Below are 13142 nucleotides of genomic sequence, written 5' to 3'. Positions count from 1 at the left end.
ATTGATGTCTAGTTTTATTTAATTGTGATTGGAAAAGATAAATTACATGATTTCAATCTTTTTAAATTTATTAAGACTTGTTTTGTGGCCTAATACGTGGTATATCCTGAACAATGTTCTATATGCACTTGAGAAAAATGTCTTCTACTACTGTTGGGTGGAATGTTCTGTATATGTCTGTTGGGTCTAATTGGCCTATAGTGTTTTTCTTGTCCCTTATTTCCTTATTATCCTCTGTTTAGTTGTTCTATTTAATATTGAAAGTTGACTATTGAAGGCTCTTACTATTATTGTAGAGCTATTTATTTTCTCATTCAATTCTATCAATGTTTGTGTCATATACTTAGGAGCTCTGATGTTTAGTACATATATGTTTATAATTATTATATCTTTTTGGTTAATTCACCCTTTCATCATTATGTAATGTGCTTTGTTTTTTGTAACAGTTTTTGAACTAAAGTCAATCTTGTATGATATTAGTGCTAGTATAGCCACTCCTTCTATCTTCTGATTATTATTTGCAGGGAATATCTTTTCTTTTCTTTCACTTTCAATGTATGCATGTTTTTAGATCTAAAGTGAGTCACTTGTAGACAGAATATAGTTGGATCCTATTTGTTTTATTCACTCTGGCAATCTATGTCTTTATATTGAGGGGTCTAATGTATTTACATTTAAAACATACTGATGGGGAAGGACTTACTATTGTGATTTTGTTATTTGTCTTCTGCATATCTTACAGCTTTTTCGTCCCTCATTTTCTTGTTGCCTTTCTTTGTATTTGGTTGATATTTTATAGTGACATGTTTTGATTACCTTCTCATTTTCTACTGTGTATTCTGTATATATTTTCTTTGTGGTTACCATGGTGATTACATAAAACTTCCTAAGGTTATAACAATGTATTTTAAATTGATTACAATTTAACTTCAATTTCATTAAAAACCACTACTCCTTTACAGCTCTGCACTACCTCCTTTATGTTATTTGTGTCACAAATTACATCTTTTTATATCATGTACCCATTTACATAGACATAGTTATTTGTCATGCTTTGGTCTTTCATATCCTATAAAATAATTAAAAGAGGAGCTACAAACCTAAGTTGCAATAACACAGGTTTTAGATTTGTACATATATTTACTTTTACCAAATAACTTTATATTTTCATATGGTTTCAAGTCACTTTCTAGCAATAAATAAATAAATAAATCAAGGAGAATCCATCTTTACCAGCCTGTACAGCACTAAAAGAATACCACGCAGTCCCTGCCTCTTTCCTAAAAATATTTTTTAAATTTTGGCTTTTGTTGTTATAACTTTACCAAAATTATTTAAAGTAACTTTACCAGTATTGAGTATTATTGACTAAAGTCCCCTGGATTATTTCATGGGTATAAACCCATTTTGTTTCAGCCAGTTTGCATGGGGCCTTTTCTTTGGAAAAAATAATTTCTGGATTGCTGGCAACATGGCTGAATAGAAATAGCTCCGTTCTGCAGCTCCCAGTGAGATCGACAGAGAAGGCAGGTGATTTCTGCATTTTCAGCTGAGGTATCTGGTTCATCTCATTGGGACTGGTTGGACAAGAGGATACAGCCCACAGAGGGTGAGCCAAAGCAGGGTGGGGCGTCGCCTCACCTGGGAAGCACAAGGGGTTGTGGAATTTTCTCCCCTACACAAGGAAAGCCACAAGGGACTGAGCCTGAGGAACTGTGCACTCTGGCCCAGATACTGCACTTTTCCCACGGTCTTTGCAACCCGCAGACCAGGAGATTCCCTCCGGTGCCTAGGCCACCAGGGCCCTGGGTTTCAAGCACAAAACTGAGCAGCCATTTGGGCAGACACTGAACTAGCTGCAGGAGTTTTTTTCTTTTTTTTTTTTTTCCATACCCCATTGGCACCTGGAACACCAGTGGGACAGAACCGTTCACTCCCCTGGAAAGGGGGCCGAAACCAGGGATCCAAGTGGTCTGGCTCGGTGGGCTCCACCCCCATGGAGCCCAGCAAACAAAGATTCACTGGCTTGAAATTCTTGCTGCCAACACAGCAGCAGTCTGAGATTGACCTGGGACCCTCGAGCTTGGTTGGGTGTTGGGGGGTGGTCTTCTTCCATTGCTGAGGCTTGAGTAGGCGGTTTTACCCTCACGGTGTAAACAAAGCCGCTGGGAAGTTTGAACTGGGCAGAGCTCACCACAGCTCATGTAAGGCCACCGTGGCCAGACTGCCTCTCTAGATTTCTCCTCTCTGGGAAGGACATCTCTGAAAAAAAGGCAGCAGCCCCAGTCAGGGACTTGTAGATGAAACCCCCATCTCCCTGGGACAGAGCCCCTTGGGGAAGAGGTGGCTTCCACCATTGTGGAAGACAGTGTGGCAATTCCTCACGGATTTAGAACTAGAGATACCATTTGACCCAGCAATCCCATTACTGATTGTATACCCATAGGATTATAAATCATTCTACTATAAAGACACATGCACACGTATGTTTATTGTAACATTACAATAGCAATGACCTGGAACCAACCCAAAAGCCCATCAATGATAGACTGAATAAAGAAAATCTGGCACATATATACCATGGAATACTATGCAGCCATAAAAAAGGATGAGTTCAGGTCCTTTGCAGGGACATGGATGAAGCTGGAAACCATCATTCTCAGCAAACTATCACAAGAACAGAAAACCAAACACCGCATGTTGTCAATCATAAGTGGGAGTTGAACAATGAGAACACATGGACACAGGGAGGGGAACGTCACACACCAGGGCGTGTTGGCGAGTGGGGGCCTAGGGGAGGGATAGCATTAGTAGAAATACCTAATGTATGTGATGGGTTGATGGGTGCAGCAAACCACCATGGCACATGCGTACCTATGTAATAAAACTGCACGTTCTGCACGTGTACCCCAGAACTTAAAGTATAATTAATAATAATAATAATTTCTGGGCATGTAAGTAGCTGTCTTTCAGGTTCTACTTTGATGTACATGTTCTGAGAGAATTATACCTGTCAAAGAAACCTTGACTTTCAATGGCAGGCACTGGAATTGACCCTAATAATGTGTTTTGGGGTAAGCCTACTTCATATTCTCAACCTGTCTGCAGTAGTCATTAGAATCTGAACTTCCTAAGGTTCATGTGCAAAGTTGAGTTCATTGTTTAATATTCAACAAGGATTATGCCAGTAAGATGGTAGGAAAATATTAGATATGTGTCATCACTGGTGGTATTATTTAAATTGCAACATATTTTAGCTGGCTGCTGATCTCAGCCCCCATGCCTGCATTTTATCTCTGTCTCGTGGTCTGCAACCTTGGAAGCTTTGAACTTAGCTCATAGAATCCTGGGCATCAAGAAAATGTGGTTCTAATGGCTAGATAGGGAATGAGAGTAAAAGGATTTTGCCATGGTCAGATGAGTAAACAACAGATTTGGAGGGGTCTGGACTCCTGTGATGACTTCATTGTGACAATATGTTCCAGTTGTCCTTTCATTTCCTCCTAATCATGTGTCTGGTCTGATCTGGCTGTTTCCCACCTTCCAATTCCTACCTTCTCCAATGCTCCCTTCCATAGGTCACTCTGTGGCTCAGAGACCCTGCTTAGCAAGTGCCCAACCTTTTAATTATTTGTTCAGTAAAACTTGAACTCATGTTTCCCCTTCTTGATAAAAAGAAAATACGTTATGTAATGTCGGGTTACTCTATAACTCTTGTCCTCTCTCTCGGCAACTACTGAACTAACTGTTTTCATATTGAGCAAATGTTTATGGAAGGACTGCCGAGAGTCAGGTACTAGGCTTGGTAATATCCGCCGTTCTCTCTAGTCAAAGCCAGCACCAGCCAGACTTGCAGATCTAGGTCCCAAGCCCACTGCAGATCACAGGCCAGGGTCTGGTCTCCTCTGGGCTCCTTTGGGAGGGAAAGACAGAATCATTAACACCCATTTTGTAGATTAGGCAACTGAGGCTGAGGAAGTTTAAATAACTCAGACAGGGCCTGCACGTCAGTCATATTCCAAGGATCCCTACTCGCTGCCTTCTCTCTACAGAACAAGAAGTCTCTGGAGTCCATAGAAAGCCCAGGAGCCTGGCTGGGCGTGGTGGCTCATGCCTGTAATCCCAGCACTTTGGGAGGCCGAGGCAGGCAGATCACCTGAGCTCAGGAGTTCAAGACCAGCCTGGGCAACATGGCAAAATCCCATCTCTACTAAAAGTACAAAAAATTAGCTGGGCATGGTGGTGCATGCCTCTAATCCTAGCTGCTTGGGAGGCTAAGGCACAAGAATTGCTTGAGCCCAGGAGGCAGAGTTTGTAGTGAGCCGAGATTGGGCCAGTGTACTCCAGCCTGGGCAACAGAGCAAGACTCCATCTCAAAAACAAACACAAACAAACAAACAAAAATAGAAAGCCCAGGGGCCACCTGCGTCAGGTTCCCAGCCACACCTTTTTCTTGTCCTCCTCTGTCTCTGGCATCTTCTCACAGGTTCTTAATTGTTTGTGGTTGCACAAAGTCAAAATCCCAGAAAAGTTTCCACTTCACACCCACTCAGATGGCTATTTTTTTTTGAAGGAAGGTAACAAGTGTTGACAAGAACGTGGAGAAATTGGAATTCTCACCCATTGCTGGTGAGAATGTAATACGGTGCTGCCACTATGGAAAACAGCTTGGAGTTTCCTCAAAAAGTTAAACAGAATTTCAATGTGACCCAGCAATTCCCCTCTAAGTTATAGATCTAAGAGGATTAAAAACAGTTACTAAAATACATGGACTCACATATTCCTAACAGTCCAATTCACAATGGCCAAAAGGTGCTAATAGCCCACATGTCCATCGGTGGATGGATAAATAAATTGTGGTCTATCCATACAATGGAATATTATTCGGCCATAAATGGAATGAAGTACTGACACATGCTACAGAATGGATGAACCTCAAAAAAAAAAAATGGATGAACACATGCTACAAAATGGATAGCCTCACTTTACTATGAAGTGAAGGCCAGAAGCAAAAGTCCATATATTGCATCATATAAAATATCCAGAAGAGGGAATCCCACGGAGACAGAATGTGCAGTGGTGGATGCCAGGGTCTGGGGAGAGGGGAGAGTGGGGAGAAACTGCTCAACTGGTAAAGGCTTTATCTTGGAATGATGGGAACATTTTGCAACTAGATAGAGGTAGTGATTGCAGAACACAGAATGTACTGAATTCCACTGATTTTTTTCACCTTAAAATGGTTAATTTTCAGTCCTGAGATTGGATAATCATAAAAAATGGTTAATTTTATGTTATGTGAATTTCATCTCTATACATATTTTAAATCTCAGAAATATACACTAACAGGCATGGAACAGGTCACTGTGGTGCCTGCCAAGCCCAGTGATGTTATCTGGGGCCCCCAGCCAGCCTCAAGCCTCTTGCTAACCGGTGGAGGGCAGAAACTTTGCCCTAAAAGTATAATATCCACATGCTGGCATGATTCCTGGCCAGATGGCTTCTTTATTAGCAGTAATTAAAACTGCCTCAGTACAGACACTGACCTTGCAACCGAAAAATGACTCAACAATGATAATAAGGGTTAAGCTGGGCCATTCTCTCTTTGCCAGTTAAGTTATATTTATTATAGCTTGACATGAAAACAAAGCAACTCCAACAGGTATCACAAGGGCGAAGGACATGAACATTTTATCAAAGTAGAAATGCAGCTATCAAAAATACAGAAATATTCAACCTTGTTAATAACAAAGTGGCTGGGCTCAGTGGTTCATGCCTGTAATCCCAGTGCTTTGCAAGGCTGAGACAGGAGGATCATTTGAGGCCAAAAGTTCAAGACCATCCTAGGTAAGTCAGTTCAAGACCAGACTTCATATCTACAAAACATTAAAAAATTAGCCAGGCATGATGATGCTTGCCTGTCATCCCAGCTACTCAGGAGGCTGAGGCAGGAGAATTGCTTGAGCCTGGGAGGCTGCGGTGGCAGTGAGCCATGATTGTGCCATTGCACTCCAGCCTGGGCAATGCAGCAAGACTGTCTAAATAACAAAAATAATAGTTAAGAAAAGGATTGGGATGCCATTTCTTGCGTATTCAATACACAAAATTAAAAGCAATTTCTACGTTTTCTATTTTTTAATTACTAAAAAAAGCTGGACCATTCTCATAGCCTGAAATGCTTCTCACCTTCCGTTCTTCTGTCCAAACACTTCTCTATGACAATGCAAACAGTCACTCCTTTAGGAATACTTCACCCCAGGTAGTTCCAGATCCTCTTATCTCTGCCTTCCCAGAACTCCTGGTGTCTCTCCAGTTCCCGCCATGTGGTGAAGTACCCCACTTAGGGTTTCAGTATGGCTCTGTCTGCAAAGGTCTTGTTCACACCTTCCCTTACAGTTCTGTTCCGCCGTGTTGTGTCATAGCACCGGGCACAGTGGAGAACCCATTCACACTGATAGAGAGGGCCCCATGGTTCTGGAGATAATCATGTAACCAATCAGAATAGGGCATTGAGGGCTGGGTGTCAGGCACGGGCTGCACTTGGGTGGGCAGACCCCCTGGAAAGTCACTGGGTTTGTCAAGCTTCCTAGTAACATGTCTCTCTGGGGTCCCCTCGGAATTGCATGCAAAAATGCTGGATGCTGGTTTATTCTGAGGAGATGGTTCATTCCTTTCATTTGATTATCAAAGAAACTCATGTCCCAATTAAAGGTCATAAAGTCCAGTTTGTAAACTGAGATGATCTCAGCTGAATGAATTTGCTGACCCTCTGCTTTCCCGCAGCCTCTCGGTGCCCTTGAAATCATGTCAGTTCAAGCAGCCTCATGAGGCATTACAATGTTTAATTATTTCAGTGATTATTAAACCTTGCCCTATGTTGACCCCAGGTGAATCACAAGCTGAACTTCTGACAAGGACAAGCTATCATGTTCTTTTCAATTACAGAAAAAAGTAAGTTAATTGATAGGATTTTTTTTGTTTAAAAAAATGTTACTAGTTTTGAAAAGGTAATATGTGCACATGGTAAACATTAAGAAGGTATAAGAGCATAATGCTTTTATACTACAATGAATAAAGTTTTCTCTAAGTTTTTTTGGTAGATGCTTTCATCAGATTAAGAAAATTCCCTGCTATTAGTTGTTGAAGGTTTTTTATATCATAAATGAGAGTTGAATATTATTGTTATATATTATTAATATATTATTATTGAACTATCAAAGGCTTTTCCTAAAACCATTGAGATGATCTTATAACCATTCTCCTTTAACCTGTTGACAAGATCATTGGTATTTATACTATTTCTCTGTTAACCATTCTTGAGTCTCAGGTTTAAATTCAACTTGGTCATGGTGTGTCATCTTTGATTATTGCTGTCTGTGACTTGCTACTATTTTGTTTAGGATTTTTGCACTGATGCTCATGAATGAGACTGGCATGCCATCTTCCTTTGCAGTCCTGATTTTTGTCTGATTTGGATCATGTGGTTATGGCCCTCATGGAATTAGTTGGGAGTGATGCCTTCTTTTTAATGTATCTGGATTGATGGGACACTTTGGATTCTCTCCAGACGGCCCTCAATGGTCCCTGCCTCCTCATTGTTAGGCCCCTGGGCGAGCCCTTCTCATTTCTGGTAGGCCGAGGAACCTGTGGGGTGTTTTTTTCTTTGTTTGTTTTTGAGTCGGAGTCTCGCTCTGTCACCCAGGCTGGAGTTGGAGTTCAATGGCCCGATCTTGGCTCACTGCAACCTCCACCTCCCAGATTCAAGCAATTCTCCTGCCTCAGCCTCCTGAGTAGCTGGGATTACAGGCACCCACCCACACACCCCACTAATTTTTGTATTTTTAGTACAGATGGGGTTTCACAATATAGGCCAGGCTGGTCTCTTGCCCAGGCTGGTCTCGAACTCCTGATCTCATGATCTGCCCTCCTTGGCCTTCCAAAGTGCTGAGATTACAAGCATGAGCCACCACACCCAGTGAACCTGTGGTTTTTAGAAGCTCCCCATGCATGTGAATGCTGTGAGCATCCCAGGATGACAGCCACTGTGTGTTCAGCTGTTGGAACTGTGAGAAAGCACCAGTGGGACCCTCTCCAGCACCTGCCTGCTGAGGTCATGGAAGAGGCTTGTTGGGGAGATGATGCCCTGGCTGACTCCTGAAGGATGGTTGGGAATGCACCAGATGGAAGCTGGGTTGGACCCACTCTATGCTGAAGAACAGCTTGTGTAGACACAAGGAGACACGGACATGTAATTTTTGTAGAGCCTGAGGAGTGGCCAATCACACCATTTGCTTAAAACATCGTGTACATTTGGAGAAGTGGACTGACACTGAATGAAGAAGCTAACAGTGGCCAGATCAGAAAAGGTCTTGTGTTACTTCCTAGAGATACTTAGATTTTATCCTGTGGGTGATAGGAGCAGTTGGAGGGACTGAAGACAAGGAAAGAAACATGTTTCAAGATCTATGTTTTCGAGATGCTTTCTGGTGGCTGAGTAGGGAATTCCCTGGATAAGTCCTGCCCAGGGTTAGGCAAAACAAGTTAGGAGGTTACTGAAATAAGAAGTATGAGAAATGGTGTAGGTTTTGCTGATGTTTTGTAACACATCTCATGATGATCTTCCTTTCCTTCACCAATTTCCTGTTTCATTAATTCCCTTCCATGTGCTCTTCTGAAATTTGCCTCACATTCTCTGATTTCTCTTTTACCTGTTGGTTTCATCACCTTTTACTTTTTGTTTTCCTGGAAACACAAATGATTCTGATTGTGACATGTCAGAATTATTTGCAACATTCCCCTTTCTGCTGAAACCATGAGTTCACTGAATACGCAATTTAGTAAAGTGTAAGATGCACATGTTGTTTTTGTGGTCACAACCAGCTCTGTAGGTTTTTATAACTACACTGGCAGTGTGCTGGGAGGTGTAGAGAGAAATATTTATCTCATATGTGGCTGACACAACCTGCCAAGTTATTTTAGGAGCCTCCTTGGAATCCCAGCAAGAATGCCACTGGCACAATTTGTAATCACAGCATCCTGCTCCATGCCCTGGCTTCATGGCTTAGTCACTTCTGCAAGTCTATTTCCAACTGTCTGTTTCCATGTCTATAAAGTATGAGTTAAATCATCCTAACACTACTCATCTTACAAAGTTTTCTTGCTGATATTAAGAGAGTTGGGAAAGAACTGTATAAACTGTGAGTGCCATGGAGATGTTAGTGGTTACTTTATCAAGAAATAGACAGTCTGGAATGGAGTAGAAAGCCAACAGTTATGATTGAGTCCTCCTCCTCTTCTTCTTTTTATTAATTTATAAAGAAAAGAGGTTTAATTGACTCACAGTTCCATATGGTTGGGGAGGCCTCAGGAAACTCTCAGACATGGCAGGAGGCAAAGGGGAAGAAGGCACCTTCTTCACAAGGCGGCAGGAGAAAGAGAGCTCCTCTTCTTTTTTGTCATAAAGTCTACAGAAGTGCTTATACTTTTTGTCATAAAGTCTACAGAAGTGCTTATATTTCAGGGCAAGGGCAGGCAGAGAGAAGGAAGGACATTTCTTCACCCCAGCCCTGACAAGTTTGCTAGGGGACCTCACTTTGTCCCAGTGTAGGGGCAGAGCTCTGGCCACAACCCATTCAGAAGGCCTGGGCTGCACCGCTAGTTCCTCACTAACTCTGTGTGGCCTTGGGCAAGGCTGGGCATGTGTCAAAAGATTATGACCCTGGGCTCTCAAGCTAGAGAATCTACATAAGAATCCTGGCTCTGCTAGAGCAATTAGTGATGTAACCTTGGATGGGTCAGTTAACCTTCCTGTGGCTTACTTTGCTCATCAGTAAAATAGGGATCATAACAATATCAATACCATGGGGCTGTTAGACAGATTGAATCAGTTAATGCAGGGTAAGTACTTAGCATGACACGTATATTCACTATCATTTCCTGGAGTAAGAGCTGTGTGTGAGTGGGTGTGAGCATGTGTAAAACCCTTTCTCTGCAATCTCAGTTAAGAAACCAATCCAGAATTTAAAGTTCAGGGCCTAAATGGGTGGTTATCTTCTCCCAGTTCCATCCTATCCCACCTTTGCTCTTCCTCCTGCCCACAGGAGCTGTTGGTCCTTGATTGGGCTGGAAGACCTGGTGGACCCTAAGTGATCTATGAGAATGAGAATAGAGGACAGGGAATGTCTTTGAAAATCCTAGAGGGACCCAGAGTCTGAGAGGCAGGCAGTCCTGCAGGGGTCTTCTGATTGGGACAAGGAGAACCATGGTCTTCATAGGCCAATTCTGGTCAATTTCCCCCATGGACAGATGAGGAAACAGGCCCAGGAATATCCAAGGTCTCACACTTCCCATCCATCAAGTCTTGTTGATTCTGTTGTATTCATGTCTCTCAAAGAGAGATAGAGTTTAGGGAAAGAAAGAAGAATCAACTGTGTCTGATACCACTGGGAGCTTAAGTAAAGGGTTCTTTTACTTCATAGCATTTATCCTAATTTGTAATTCAGTATTATTTGTGTGGCGGTTTGGTGTCTCTTTCTCCTATATGAGTGCCAGCTTCATCAGGGCAAGGATTCTGATTCTTTAATATTTAGTGCTTGCCACATGCCCTGAACACAGCAGGCATACAGGCTAACCAACATACAGTGGCATGAAAGTGAGACACCTACCTCCTCCAGTGCCAAGAGAGCATAACCATGCACTTGTCACTCTCCTCAACACCACCCCCAAGCATGAGGCCCAAAAGCATTAGCTAATCCCCTCCACCAGCCACCAAAACTTAAAGGCCAGGTGTGGTAGCTCCCATCTGAAGTCCCAGAACTTTAGGAGACAGCAGCAGGAGGATCACTGGAGGCCAGGGGTTTGAGACCAGCCTGGGCAACATAGCCAAATCCCATCTGTACTAAAAATTAGCTGGGCATTGTCGCATGCCTCTAGTCCCAGCTACTAAGGAGGCTGAGGCAGGGGGATCACTTGAGCCCAGGAGGTAGAAACTACAGTGAGCTATAATCACAGCACTGACCTCCAGCCTGGGCAACAGAGTGAGACCCTGCCTCAAAACAATTTTAAAAATAAATAAATAAGAACAAAACTTAGATACCACCTGGTCACCCCAACATGCAAACTCAAGTTTTCCCCTACTGAGAAGAATGGGGACTTGAGAGCTGAGTTACAGAGAGATAATCTTCTTCTTCTTTTTTTTTTTTTTTTGGTTTACATCCTCAAGATCATGACTTGTGAAATTTGAATCTAATATACATATAATTCCAGAGCAATGTTGCCTCTGCATACCATCAGCAATTCACTTGGCCACTGGAAGTCAGGATAAGCTTCCTAGAAGAGAGGTACCACTTGGGCTACCAATATAAAAGGATGAAAATATCAGCGTGATGGTTTTATTTGCAACATTGAGTCCCTGGACAGCCTGTCCACTGATGCTGATATCTGAGCCTAATGCTTCTCTGAATGTTGAGATTTAACTTTGATCCAATGAAACTAGAACAAGAAAGAAGTTAAGTCTTTCATTGTTAATAAGGACATTATATTTCTCATACTTGTATGATTATTTTTCCTTAGCTGTACTATAATTATCTGCTTATTTGTCTCTGCTCTATGTGCTTAGGGTACAAAGTTGACCAAGACCAACTTTGGTTGGAAGCACAGTACTGACAGCACAGTACTGAGAGCACAGTATTGAGAGCACAGCTTTAAAAAACATGATGAATGCTTTATATGGTGGAGAAGGAGGCAGGGCTGGAGTTGCAGCCAGTAGCAGGGCCACCTGTGCTCCGCCTGCAGTTGGTAGAGGCTTCTCCCCCTTGGAAGTTGGCAAAGAATCACACATACACCACTCATTGACCTCCTTTGAGTTCATATTCTATGAGGAATCATAAACAATTCAATCAATGTTACTGCGGAGTCCAAGGGTTCTGGGTTCTTATCAGAAACTCAAGTGGTGCCATTGGCATAAAAAATCTATTAAATCTCCTCTCTCCTGCCCTTGTTTTTATGGCTGTCCTCATTCCAGAATACTTGAAATTCATCCCAACAAGCCACGCCTACAGATCTTTACCTATGCCTGGAGTGTGCCTGTACCCCCTAGAAGACTCCTACACATCCTTCCAAACCCAGCCAGACAGAGCCTTCTCTTAGAGTCTTTCCTCACCAACCTCCTCACACACATTTAACTGTTTCCTCCCCTGGGCACTTTCCATCCCCTTCATGCAGTCCTATTGTCCTCTTTCCTCTTTACCACCATTGTGTGTTTCCACGCCTGTTTCCCTGAGCAGAGGTGAGCTCCTCCAGGGCATAGTTTGGTCTTATTCCCTGTCATAGCTCTGGTTCCTATCAGGGTGCTGTACACACAGTGGGCAACTAGAAAGGCTGGTGGAGTTGATAGGAAATGAGCAGGGGAGAGGCATGTGGTGGTTGGGTGTATCTTCCTTGACACAGTCAGTGCAGCTCTCAGTAGACAAGTCCCTACATGTTGGAAGATGTTACCTTCTGTGGAATTAAGTGGCAGAACATGCCTTCAATTATTTTCCTTTGCAGAACAACACCAATTCCATTAGTTAGGACACAGTGCTGGCTGCATTTGAGTCCCAAGCAATGATTAGTCTATCACTGTTGGCATAGATTCAAACCAATCAGACCACCTCCTAAAGTTCATAGGGCAGGTAAATCATCATCTTAGAATAAAAATCATCTTAGCTAAGTACGTGTTTTAGAGGAAAGAAGAAAACATATTCATTTCTATAAGAGTTTTGTTTCAAAAAAATATGAGAAAGGCTCTGGGTTTAGGTGAGGTAATGAAGTTGTTGATAGTTATCAGATGACACTGGAATCTTTACTTGTCTGAATGTGTTCTGTGCACCTCTCAGTGTGGGAACATAGAGAGGGAGATCCTCCAGCAATGCCACTGATATGGTCAGAAACTGCAACTTTCCTTCTCCTTGCTGAGATGAGATGGAGTCCTTTGTTCTAGAAGACCCATGGTGGTGCCACTGGGAGTAACCCTTGAAACAGGAACACAAATCTCAACCAATTTGTGGTTGCAGCCTTGAGTCTCACTATTTCCCATAGTGATGCTTAGCAGGGAATGGACGGTGCACCAGAGCAGCGGAGGACCTTCAATCTCCCTTCCTGTTAGC

Source organism: Pongo abelii, chromosome 6 (genome assembly GCF_028885655.2).
Source record: "Pongo abelii isolate AG06213 chromosome 6, NHGRI_mPonAbe1-v2.0_pri, whole genome shotgun sequence".
NCBI lineage: Eukaryota > Metazoa > Chordata > Mammalia > Primates > Hominidae > Pongo > Pongo abelii.
Note: the sequence above shows the minus strand (reverse complement) of the source record.